The 12286-nt window shown below is 51.4% G+C and overlaps 1 pseudogene across 1 annotated transcript in view; it reads right to left on the reverse strand.

The window, feature by feature from the left end:
* Window positions 1-12286, reverse strand: part of LOC311530630 (C-type lectin domain family 2 member D-like) — a 55341-nt pseudogene extending 43055 nt beyond the window's left edge. The window contains exons 1-4 of the transcript XR_014714568.1: window positions 12194-12286; window positions 11527-11625; window positions 9017-9204; window positions 7977-8080 (exon numbers count right to left, since the gene is read on the reverse strand). The product of XR_014714568.1 is annotated as a C-type lectin domain family 2 member D-like (transcript). The remainder of the gene's footprint in view (window positions 1-7976; window positions 8081-9016; window positions 9205-11526; window positions 11626-12193) is intronic.

Genomic DNA, 12286 nt, shown 5'->3' on the forward strand with positions numbered 1-12286 from the left:
GCATCTGCAACATTGTTTTAAGAGCAAAAGAGCTTACTCAAACCAGCCAGGCCTGAATTCTATTAAGGGGGGTTGAGAAGAAGCCCTTAGGCCTTTAGCAGGGAGACCTCTTCGACCCTTATGGCCTTCCATCTCCTCAACTTAACTAGTGGCCATGCCCTGGGGTCTCCAACAGAGGTAAATGGAAAAGGGGATGTAACCAAAGGTAGATGGGGCCAGACTAACCTGAGCTCTTTCTCTGAGCTGAGAACTGGTTGTTTAGAGAAGGGAAATGCAGCAGATCTAATATACTTGGACTTCAGTAAAGCATTTGATACGGTATCACGTGGGAAATTCTTAGCTAAATTAGAGAAGACGGGGATCAGTACAAGAATTGTAAGGCGGATAAGGAACCAATTAAAGGGGAGAAGTCTGGAAACTCAACTGTGGGATCGGAGGGAGGTTCCTAATGGAGTTCTTCAAGGATCTGTTTTGGGATCCATCTTCATTAATCTCTTTATTAATGGTGTTAACCCAAAAAGTAGGAGAGTGATAACAAAACTTACTGATGATTAAAAAGCTGGGAAACATGGTCTGTCCAGAGGGGGTAGAATATTATACAGGAAGATCTGGATGACCTTGAAGACTGGAGTACCAGAAGAAGGATGACATTTAAAGGTACCAGGTGCAAAATCCTGCACTTAGGGTCTAATAAGAAGAATTTCTTCTTGATGCTGGGGCTCATCAGTTGGAGGCGACAGAGGAGGGGCGAGACCTTGATGTGTTGGTCGATTATACGGTGACTGAGCCACCCATGTGATGTGGCCATGAAAAAGGCAAATGTGATGCTAGGATACATCAGCTGAGGCACTTCCAGTCGAGACAGAGAAGTACGAAAGTACATGGCCCTGGAGAGCCCTCCTCTAGAATCCTGTGTATGATTCTGATCATTCGAGAAAGATGAATTCAGAGTGAAACAGGTACAGAGAAGAGTTCTCAGGATGATCAGGGAATGGAGGGCCTGTCTCACGAGAGAAGGCTGGGAGAGCTGGGCTGGTTTAGTCTAGCAAAACAAAGGCTGAGAGGGGATCTGATGGCTCTCCATAAATACATCGGGGTAAACACCAGGGAGGGTGGAGAGCTGTTCTAGCTAAAGGACAACGTAGGCCCAAGAACAAAGGCGAATCAACTGGCCAAGAACAAGTTCAGGCTGGGAGATTAGAAAGTTTCTAACCATTTGAGGAGGGAGGTTCTGGAACAGCCTCCCAATAGGGGCAAACTTTATTAGTTGTAAGAGAGCATTGGACACATTTGAGTGTGACTGTATGAGAGGGTTGCTTGTGGGATGGGGGTGGACTGGGCAACCCTGAGGGTCTTGTCTGGTGTATGTCTTATGGTCCCAAGTCTCTTGCTTCAGCTGGTCACATGCAGGGGTCAGGAAGAGATTTTCCTCGCCAGTGTATTCTGGGTTGGGCGGAGTGTGTGTAAGGCGGGTAAGGAACAGAAAGGAAGCCCTGCTGGAGCTGCGAATGGGTTTGGCTGGTGTGGGGTTGCAATTGGCGTGTTACTAATGAACGGTGAAGCCTTGAGTTATGGAGCTCACTCGAAGTGAGTGCCAAGGAAACCCGCACACTGCCCCGCTGTGTATCCTGTATCTGCCACAGAAGGAGTGAAGAGAATCAAGAGAGCTGTCTGGGGTGACCTAAGGCCAGAACTGCAGGGGGCTCTGGGGTGGGACTGAGGAGTATTGACAAAACTGGGCTAGCAGGGAGCTGCTGGTCGGGATTGAGGGGCATGAGATCTTTGTCTACAGTGAAATGGTTGTCCAATTCGGTTCCTAGTTTGATGTTTTTGCCTTCATCCCTCCAGCTGCATGAGCAGCACAAACCTCTGTGCACTTGGCCTCTAACCCAGCCGCGGGGCTCTGTGCTTGTAGATTTCAACCATGCTTCGTACTTTGCTGTGAATATCACATTGCAGCTGCCAATGGGAGATGCTGCCAGGGATTTCTATGGAGCAGCAGATAGCCCAAAAGCCAGGGCTCCGACGGAGCCCCAAGACGACCCTGACAGCAGCGACATGGAGGAGATGGAGGTGGAGGAGATGGGAGAATGGGAGAGCGAGGAGATGGATGTGGATTAGAACATCTGGGATTTGAGAAGTGCTGGGTGTGCATATGGCACCATACGATGCACCCACACGAGAGGGGCTTCCTCACCTCTCACTGTTTACAGAGCTAGGCATCTCAGGGGTTCTCTTATATATATTTTATTATTCCTTTCTTCTTTGCACTTACACACTTTAAGCAGATTTAGGAATGAATGAATGTTCCGTTTCCAGTGGTGTCTTCATGCCAACAGCTCTGGGATTCGGACACGATACGGGAACAGTAGGGTAACGTGCATCAAATCTCTTCAATCCAGACAGCGTGATCAGCATGGGCAGCAGGTGTCATGGGGCTGTGGGCACTGAGGTTGCAGTGCCCCGGGGCTGGGGTCTCACCCTCCGACCTCTGCCGTCCAGTGCTGGGGCTGTGGGCTGTGGTGAGGGTGCTTTGGGCTCCTGCGGGGGAGAGGTAGGTAGAAGGGGAGGGAGGGGGGCAGAAGGGGAATGGCAGGACCTCAGGCACAAGGGGAAGGGCCAGGGGCTAGGCTTCCTAGGTGGCCAACTCACTGGCAGCCCGTGCTGATCGGAGAGTAGGCAAATGATCGTCAGGCTTTGTGCTGACCAGGTCTAAGTCAGAGCAGCCTTGGGGCTTCTCTAATGTACATTCCGCTCCACATAGGCGCGGGTAAGCTGAGAATAGCTGTACTACAATGCCTTCTGGCCATGGGAAGAGGGCAGTTGAGGCCTTTCCACCAGCCAGGGAAGCCTCTATCTGCAGGTATCCTCTGAGGGTATTGACCCTGTGACATTGCACTTCATAAGCTTTATAAAAATGTTTAAGTGTGAATATGATATAACTGGAATATGCTTTATGCAAAAGGTCTCTATAAGTTTTGTAATGAGACCTTACAAATCTACTGAGTGTGTTCATCCTATTTGGATGAATGTGTCATTCTTGTATCTGAAATTAGGAATATGAGATATCACTCTGAGGTCCTACTGTAGTTATGCAAAGTGTGGGCCATTAATGGTGGCTTAGAATCTTGATGGCTCCCATTAGCTAGGACAACTGACTGTAGATGGCTCTGTTCACCTGCAAGCCTTCACCGCATACGTGCGGGCCAGTCCTGAAAGAATGGAGGGGGGCTCACAGACATGTGAACATGTCACATGATACTTGAATCCATCTTTAACCTGGTGCTTTTCCATTTAGAAGGAGGAGTGGAAACCCAAAAAGACCGTGAGAGGATTCCCGCCTTGTGCCAAAGGTATCAAAGGGGGTGGAACAGAACAAAGGGGGCTGCCAGTCATAAGAAATCCCCGAGTTACCACCTGAGCTGGAACAAGGCTGTACCAGGGGAAAGGATTGGGCCCAGACTGCAGGGAGTCCAGTCTGGGAAAGAAGCTTTTTGGAACATCTCTCAGGGTGAGATTTATCTGTATTCCATTTCTTAATGTATTAGGCTTAGACTTGCGTGTTTTGTTTTATTTTTCCTGGTAACTTATTTGTTCTGTCTGTTATTACTTGAAACCATTTAAATCCTACTTTTTATATTTAATGAAATCACTTTTGTTTATTAATTAACCCGGAGTAAGTGATTAATACCTGGGGGAGCAAACAGCTGGGCATCTCTCCCTATCAGTGTTATAGAGGGTGGACAATTTGAGTTTACCCTGTATAAACTTTATACAGAGTAAAACGGATTTATTTGGGGTTTGGATCCCATTGGGAGCTGGGTGCTGGAGACAGGTAACCTGCTGAGCAGTTTTGGGTTCAAGTCTGCAGCGTTGGGGGTGTGGCCCAGACCTGGGTCTAGGTTTGCAGCTGGCAAGCATGTCTGGCTCAACAAGGCAGGGTTCTGGAGTCCCAAGCTGGAAGGGAAAATGGGCTCAGAGGCAAATTCAGCACGTCAGGTGACAGGGCATTGCAGCTGTTCTCCTCACCCTGGTCGAATGCCTTGTGCGGGTTGTACCTGGGGGGTGCAGGGGTGGAATGAACCGGGGACGTCTGCCCATTTGAGCGATTCATAGCAGGCATATGAGGCACTTTTGGGGGAGCCTTGTCCAGGCCTGCCATGGGTCTGCTCTCTCAAACCACCACCCCTGGCAGCGCAAGCCTGACCTTCCAGCCCCCTGCAGGCCTCGCTCTCTGTGTACAGGTTAGCGATAGACACTCCCAAAGCCTCTGAGCGTCCCTCTGCAGTGCTCAGCCCGTTCCACGGAGCACATGCAGAACTGTGACTCTAATCCCACAGGCGTGGTCCACAGCAGCTTGTAAGATTCAATTCAGGCCAACCACTCTATTGAGAACACAGCAATTAGATATACAGAAAACAGGAATGAGTTTATTATCAAAGAACAGAGATGCAAGCGAGAGTGAATAAATACTGGTAACACCCATTGTTTCATGTTCTGTGTGTATATAAATCTCCCCATTGTATTTTCCACTGAATGCATCCGATGAAGTGAGCTGTAGCTCACGAAAGCTTATGCTCAAATAAATTGGTTAGCCTCTAAGGTGCCACAAGTCCTCCTTTTCTTTTTGCAAATACTGGAAAGTAATGGTTACATAGAAAACAAAATACTAACACTTTCTAGAGCTGGGGTTCTCACAAATTTTTGGCAGCCTCAGAATGAGGCTCTGACAATACTGAACTAACTGTAGGAAAAACAAATAAATAAATTACATGTGCATATTTACATAGGGATTTTTTGCAGACTCAATAATAAATACAAGGTACAGTTGTGTCTTATCTTTACTGGACGGGTAGTGATCAATGGCTCCATGTCTAGTTGGCAGCCGGTATCAAGTGGAGAACCCCAAGGGTCAGTCCTGGGGCCGGTTTTGTTCAATAGCTTCATAAATGATCTGGAGGATGGTGTGGATTGCACTCTCAGCAAATTTGCGGATGATACTAAACTTGGAGGAGTGGTCGATATGCTGGAGGGGAGGGATAGGATACAGAAGGACCTAGACAAATTGGAGGATTGGGCCAAAAGAAATCTGATGAGGTTCAATAAGGATAAGTGCAGGGTCCTGCACTTAGGACGGAAGAACCCAATGCACAGCTACAGACTAGGGACCGAATGGCTAGGCAGCAGTTCTGCGGAAAAGGACCTAGGGGTGACAGTGGACGAGAAGCTGGATATGAGTCAGCAGTGTGCCCTTGTTGCCAAGAAGGCCAATGGCATTTTGGGATGTATAAGTAGGGGCATAGCGAGCAGATCGAGGGATGTGATCGTTCCCCTCTATTCGACATTGGTGAGGCCTCATCTGGAGTACTGTGTCCAGTTTTGGGCCCCACACTTCAAGAAGGATGTGGATAAATTGGAGAGAGTCCAGCGAAGGGCAACAAAAATGATTAGGGGAGTGGAACACATGAGTTATGAGGAGAGGCTGAGGGAGCTGGGATTGTTTAGCCTGCAGAAGAGAAAAATGAGGGGGGATTTGATAGCTGCTTTCAACTACCTGAAAGAGGGTTCCAAAGAGGATGGCTCCAGACTGTTCTCAATGGTAGCAGATGACAGAACGAGGAGTAATGGTCTCAAGTTGCAGTGGGGGAGGTTTAGATTGGATATTAGGAAAAACTTTTTCACTAAGAGGGTGGTGAAACACTGGAATGCGTTACCTAGGGAGGTGGTAGAATCTCCTTCCTTAGAGGTTTTTACCGTCAGGCTTGACAAAGCCCTGGCTGGGATGATTTAACTAGGAATTGGTCCTGCTTCGAGCAGGGGGTTGGACTAGATGACCTTCTGGGGTCCCTTCCAACCCTGATATACTATGATTCTATGACCTAAACACAGAAGAAACCAGTGCTTTGCACAGTCTTGTCTTTTTTGTTGTTCTTTTGCTTTTTTGGTCAAAGGTGGACGGCTGTACAACAATTCTGAACTAAATTTAAAAATGCTTTACATAATAGAAAGGATAATGACTAATAATGAAAGAATGTATCTGCCAATATGTCCAAAGTTTCTTTCACAGACAAAAAAACCCAATCAACGTAGCTCAGTAATAATAATGATAACAGTAACAACAAAATCTGAGCTGTTGCTGTTGTCTTTTCAGCTTGGTTTTTGCATCATTTAACAGCTTGCGCCTCTGAAGCTCACCGTAGTAATTTGGTTCAACTTCCCTTGCACAAGTGCTGTAGGGACGTTGCATGACAGACATTTCAATTTGATGAATTTCTCTCTCACACTGCAACTTGTTCAGAAATGGAATCAGATGGCTTCGGAAACACAGGAAACTGCCTTTCCCCCTGGTGCTGAAGTCTTTCTTTTTCTTTCTATGTTTTGCTTTTCTTAGCAGAAGGTCCCAGAGGAGCCACCTGCTGTCACATTCAAGGTCATTTTCTGGCACTAGATTATCTGAAATACTTTCTGATACCCAGTCACATTTTAACTTTTTCACCTCCCTCCCCACCCCCATGAACAATCGCAACCTACCCAAACACCACGCAGTGAGATGGCCCATAGCCACTTACAGAGCTACAATAACATGAGATGTAAACACAGTGGTTAGAGGTCTATAAAATCATGAGTGGTGCGGAGAAAGTGACTAAGGAAAAGCTATTTACTTGTTCCCATAACACAAGAATTAGGGGCCACCAAATGAAATTAATGGGCACCAGGTTTAAAACAAATAAAAGGAAGTTCTTCCTCACACAGCGCACAGTCAACCTGTGGAACTCCTTGCCTGATGAGGTTGTGAAGGCTACGACTATAACAGGGTTTAAAAGAGAACTGGATAAATTCATGGAAGTTAAGTCCATGAATGGCTATTAGCTAGGATGGGTAAGGAATGGTGTCCCTAGCCTCTGTTTGAGATTTGAGACCTCTCGGGAGATTTGGGAGGGTTCAGCACTGGTTTTTGGTCCAACAGCAGCTGATCTGCAGGGTCCCACATCCTAAGGAGCATACCAGACAGGGAGTCTGTACCCCAGGAGAGTGCCACAGAAGCCCGAACTCAGGACAGTGTCTGGTAGCTCTTCAGACCCAGTGAGGCTGGAAGCAGGTGGGATCCAAAGGTTGGGTCCAATACAGCAGAATGGGAACTGTCCATTGGGGAGCCCTGACCCAGAGCCAAAAGAGCCTGATTTTTCAAAGTACTGAAGTAACCCAGACCAGAGAAGTGGGGGGGTCTCCATCCCCCTCTAATGGCTGGCCTGCAAAAGAGCTTTATCAATGGCGGGGGGTTTCAGTTAAAGAAGTGGATTCTTTCGCTCCTATGGCAGAGGCTCATGCTTCTACTGCTGAAGTCCCAGGGTTCAAGCAGCGCTGGTTTTGTGATCACACTTGGAGCCCACTGAAACCCATCGCAGGGTGTTGGGCAGCCATCACTACTGTACCCCGTTCCCGTGGGAGCCCCAGGCGTCCAGCACCTGTGAACCGCAGGCTCCTTTAACATCGGTGCCTTGTTGCGGATTCAGAGGCCTCACCAGCCAAGTCACTCAAACCTGCCGGCTGCAATCCCCAGCGGGACCTGCACCTGCCATGCAGTGCTCGGCATGCTGCCCTCTCTAGCGGCCACTGTTAACCTGAGCTCCCTGCTGCCTCCTTTCCCCAGGGGGGGTCAGACACCCCAGGGACCTTGCTGAAGAGGGCTGGGGGAGAACAGCGAGTGTCCCAGCTGAAATCCCAGCGCGCTGCGAGGGCATCTCTGGCTATGGCGGGCTCTGTCTCCGGCCCAGCACCGTGCTGCGGGGAGGAGCCGAGAGTTCAGGGACACGCCGGCTCCCATCGGTCTTCGATACACGCAGGACGCGAACGGACCAGGGTCGTGTCTGGTGCTTTCACTAGCACTGAATGGTGGATCTACCTGAGCTCAAACAGCTCAGACACCAGAATCCCCAAGCCCAGGGAATTAGTCCAGAGGGGCGAGAGAGACTCACAGGTGGTTGAATTTGGTGCCGTTGGTCCATTTCCAGGGCTGACCCTGTTCCCTCCGGAGGCCGATCCAGTGGTCCTGGACACCCTTATGGCACAGCAGGAACGCCTTCAAGAAAGCCGAGGGACAGCAGGTATCAGCCCCAGCTCCGGTGCTTCCCCAGCCCCCATCCAGGGCTCTGTGCCGCAGAGAATCCCAGTCTCATATTCATAGAGTATCAGGGTTGGAAGGGACCTCAGGAGATCTTCTAGTCCCACCCCCATCCCCAATTAAATCATCCAACAGATTTTTTGCCCCATATCCCTAAATGGCCCCCTCAAGAATTGAACTCAAAACCCTGGGTTTAGCAGGCCATTGCTCAAACCACTGAGCTATCCCTCCCCCCATATTGAAGAGTGCTCAGTTTATTTTTTGGGGGGGGAGGCGGTGTTCCCCTGCCTTTTGCAAAGTACAAGATCACCCAGGCAGTATTAACCCTCCCCCTGCACAGAGCAGCCCCACCCCTGTGCTCCCAGTCACCCGCACCCCAAGTCCCCCTGGGCTGGGGGCAGGTGCTGGGTCTGAGCTCTCTGCAGAGACCTCTCTTCTCACAGATCAGCCCCCGCTCACCACAGCAAGGCAGGAGGAGGGAGCGAGTCAAGCTGAAGTGGGAGCGGTCAATGTGAGAGGATCCCCTCTTCCCCTCCTCCTCAGCTGGCTGCTCCTTTCCCATCCCCACAACAGGAGCACTGGCTGGGTTCTCAGTCCCACTCCAGCAGCCAGCAGGCCAGGAGATGCCTGAGCCAGCCCTGCCCTAGACAGAAGCTGTCTCCCTATTTGGGGAGGGGGGCAGCTGAGAATCGGCAATCCCTGTGATCACAAACAGACAGTAGGGCCCTGGGCCCAGCCAGGGCTGGCGTTCAGCAGCTGGAAGTTCATTCACTCTGGCCTCCCAGCACGGGAGGGCTCACAGCTGCTCCTCACCCCACGGGGCAGAGCCCAAGTCCGACTGCAGCAGCCACCACTGTGCCAAGATCAGTGTATGGCAATTCGAGAGTCTCTCACCATTTCCTGCTCACTGTCGATCCCAGCCAGGGAGGCACCCGGTGCACAGCAGCGGCTCCGGCTGTCGGTCCAGCTCCCTTCCGTTTCTGAGAAATAGTAGCATTTCCCTCGGTATCCCATCCAGCCATCTGGGCACGAGGGGCCAGCAGGGGGGCACAGATCAGCTGATGAAAGCTGAGATGTCAGCACTGAGAATGAGACAGTCACATGGAGAGTAAGAGTTACACCTAGAATTGGGCATTTGACTGGTACAAAAATTGGTCAACTGATCAGTGAAAACTGTCAAAGAGTGGTCAGATATTTTAAAATACCAATTTATCAGAATTGGTTACCTCCCGCCAGGAAGAAAAAAGAGCAAGATGTCATTCTCTCCAGTAGGTTTAGCTTTCGATAGATACGGATCTACCTATTTTTTTTAAAAAAATGTACTTCACTGAGTTATTTTAGCTCAGAAAAAAAAGGCAAAACAATGAAACCAGGTTCCGGAAAACACAAGTGAGTCTCCAAGATGCAATCCGAAAGGCAGGCTGCCTCCTACCCCCAGGGCTCTTGCTGGAGTATTTGACTGTGGCCAAACAGGCAGTCAGTTGAGCGGCTTGCCAAGCCCATTGGGACCCCCAGCTGGGGCTGGACCAAGGCAATCAGACGCAGGGGGACGGAGACGTTTGTCACTGTAAGTTTGCCTGGCAAGAAGGATTCCAGGGACACTCCCAGCCTGCGAGGGACTGACACAGCTCAGAGCATTTCACCCCAGGCACAAGATCAACAGCTGGACGTTCAACCTCGCAACAAACAGCAGGTGAACAACTGAGAAGAACTTGGGAACTTTCACGCAGGGACATGAAAGCCACAAGGGGGCGCCAAAAACCACAGCAACCGGAAGTGACCTGTTGCACTGTGGGCCAGAAATGATGGAACTTAATTCGCCTCCTACCTGCAGACTTTTCTCTCCCCAAACACAGCAGCAAGAAAGGCACTTTCTGGAAGGCCTCACGGCAGTGTATCCCTTTCAGAGCCATGAAAGAGCAACAGTGGGGTCACCCATAATTGACACCAAAGAGGATTTGAAAGACCTGTCTAGTTGAGAGGAGTCGGACTCAAACCCCTCCAGATGTTTTCGAGCACGTCACTTTTGTTTGCACCACAGTAACTCGGTAGCTGGTTTTCAAGCCTTCTCATGTGGCTGGCGCTCAGCGAGCAACAGACACTCTAAGTCTGGAAGAGTTAGGAAACGTGGCAGCGGTGATCAGAAAACGAGCATGTGTTCACCTCACGCACAAGGCATGTCTGACCCTGTAGATTTAACTGTCCAGTGCACGGTAGCCCACACCCCTGCCCTACTGAACTGAGCAGAGAAGTCAGTGACTAATAGTTGATGGCACAGGCTGTCTCCACCATCCATCTCCAGGTCAGATGCCACATGTTCTACACCTGCAGGTGTGTAACCAACCCTAAGCTCACAGATTCCCACCTTACACAGTGACAGCCAATGCTGCCCATTGCAATAGCCTGCCATTACAGCAGGGAGCTGGGATTCAGGGCCCATCTGTATCCGAGCAATCTGCACCAGTATAATCACAGTGACACAGTGACATCAGGGCAAACACCTCCTGGAGATGCGCTGGAGCAGTGCGGCTCGCTCTGGTAACTTCCTGCAGCGAACTGCACCAAGGCAAGCTCCTTTGTGCACCAGTGCAGTGCGTCTGCTTTAGCGGTTTGCACCAATTCAACTGCACGGATGTCATGACATCGGCACAGAGGATTCCTAATGCAGACAGACCTGGATTCAATCCCCTCTGCCAGCTGCTAAACCCTCCTGGGGCCCAGTGATCAGATCCCAGGGCAGTAGAGAAATCCCATCCCCGGCAGCCTCCAGCATGCCCTGCCCCAGATGACGGGGGGATACAGCAGGGTTCATGTTCATCGCAAACAGACGCCCTCTGCACGAGCACACGCTGTCTGGGCAGCCCGGGGGTGTGAATGGTGCTAAGGGACCCTTCATGGCCAAGCTCAGCGATTGGGGGGTTTCCACACTGCGCTGGTGGAGGGGTCTCGACTGACTTCTACGGCTCATTTCAATAACACGGCAGCACCTGCCGCCCGGCCACAGGCGTGACCTGAAGATCCAGGAAGGCCAAGCTGGTAACCTCAGAGCAACACAGGGAAGGCAAAGGGCTCAGGGATGCGCTGCACCCTGTCCCATTGGACACCCTGGACAGGGACTGTTTCATGGCGCATGGCAAAGGCGACTTGGGTCCAAAGTGCTCAGAGATGGGCTGGGGGGGGCTAATATCAGTCAGATCGTCCCGACACAGAGAGTGCCCAGGTGCAGGGGTCTGGGAGGGAGCAGGAGGAGGGTCGGTGAGGAAGATCCCCCAGGAATCCTCTGTCCCAGGGGCAGAAGCCAGACAGGCCGGGAGGAGAGAGGGACCATGGTAGGTCACGGGGAATGGGATGCACGGAGATCGTAGATGGAGGGGAAGGGAGCGGGGCGGAAGCCGGGAACTCACCTGCCAGAGCAATGATGGCAGCGATCAAAGCAGACGATACAACTATCAGTGCAACCACAACTCTACGGGTTGGACTTTTCTGGCAGTTACAAGGAGGGTCTAAAACAGACAGACCCGTCAAGCAGGGCTGGGAGGACACGTCTCACTGACAGCACCGGGGCTGGAGCTGCCCTGGAACATGCACCGTTCTGTCGATTTCTCCTTCCGTCAGACACTCTGGGAGGGGAGCCAAGAGGGTCAGGCAGACCCCCCCACCAAGGGCAGATGGAGGGTCCATGGATCCCTAGAGCTACCCTCGGGCTGTTACCAAGATCCGGCTCTGGCTGGGTAGCAGGGCCTCAGAGCAGCAGCCGGGCCATGGTAAGACACAGCTGTGGGGAACTACAGACCCTCCCCCTGCTCTGGGCAGGGAGCCTGGGGGGAGGGATACGGACCTGGGGCTGCTCTCAGCCCCCCACCCCTGGCAAGTGGAGGGTCATCCACGGCTCCCTGCAACTGTCTGCACTGCAGCTGCCAGCCAGAGGTGGGGTGTGGGGACCTCAGGGGGAAGAGGAGGAGGAGGGGAGGGGCCAGTGACAAAAAGTGGGAGGGCCACGCCCCCTTCCAGCACCCCAGGCAGTCTCAGTGTCTCTCTCCAGCCTGCCCCCAGGCAGAGATGCCCCATTACCTGGGTTCCCTCCAGGCTCCAGGTGTCCATTGCCATTAACACACAACTCCTACAGCGGCTCTTCGCTCTCAGCAACCCAGCTGCTGGCCCCAT

Source organism: Lepidochelys olivacea (assembly GCF_965140295.1).
Source record: "Lepidochelys olivacea isolate rLepOli2 genome assembly, chromosome: 14".
NCBI classification, from domain to species: Eukaryota; Metazoa; Chordata; order Testudines; family Cheloniidae; genus Lepidochelys; species Lepidochelys olivacea.